We start from the raw sequence: 804 nt of genomic DNA on the forward strand, positions 1-804 counted from the left end.
AGGGGTGGGGAAGTAGCCAGCTGGAAAAGCCGTCTTCCAGCGGTCCCTAAGGGGGTCCAAACTCTCCATCCCACCGACTCCATCCTGGGTTACAGTATCTGCCAGGCAGCAGCGACCTTCGGAGCGACGCGGTGACCCATCTGGAGCTGGAGTACCTGGCAAAGCCAGGTGTCCCAAATTTCTCTCCCTTAGCGGCTCCTTCTATCCCTGTCCCCTGTCCTCTTCCTAGCAGGCACCCCCTTAAACGGTCCTCCGCCCACTCCTCTAACCTCTTCTCTTCCCACCTAGGTCCTCCTCTTTTCTTCTTCACGCGTCCCCCTCAGCCCCACTCCTGCGGTGTCCTCTTCCTCCTCCTCCCTTGCTCCTTCGGCGTCCGCCCCGTCAATCACCCGCGTCTCGGGCCCCAGCCCGGCCCCTCTCCTCCGCCCAGGCTTTAGGAGTGCCTGGGGCTCCCGTCTCGGCCGCCCTTCGCTAGCGCCGAGCCCGGGCGATCTGTCAGCGGAGCCGGCCGGGGGGAGCCGCCCGGGCCGCCGGGGCTCGGGTTACCGGTGACTGACAGCGTCTCCATGGCGAATAATTTGACTCGACTATTGTCTGGCGCGGGCAGGCCCCGGGTCAGATAACCCGACCAATCAGGGCGCGGGCCGCCGCGCCTCATGCCCGCTTAGAATAATATTATTAAAAAAGCTGCGAGCGAGCTAGATCGGAGGGAGAGCGAGAGAGAAGCGAGCGAGGGAGCGGCGGGCGGACGCAGAGCATGCGGAGCGGCGCCCCGGGCGGCCCCCGGGCTTGCGCGACGGTGAG

The sequence above is a fragment of the Nannospalax galili genome, unplaced genomic scaffold (assembly GCF_000622305.1).
Source record: "Nannospalax galili isolate Female #2095 unplaced genomic scaffold, S.galili_v1.0 scaffold286, whole genome shotgun sequence".
Lineage (NCBI taxonomy): Eukaryota > Metazoa > Chordata > Mammalia > Rodentia > Spalacidae > Nannospalax > Nannospalax galili.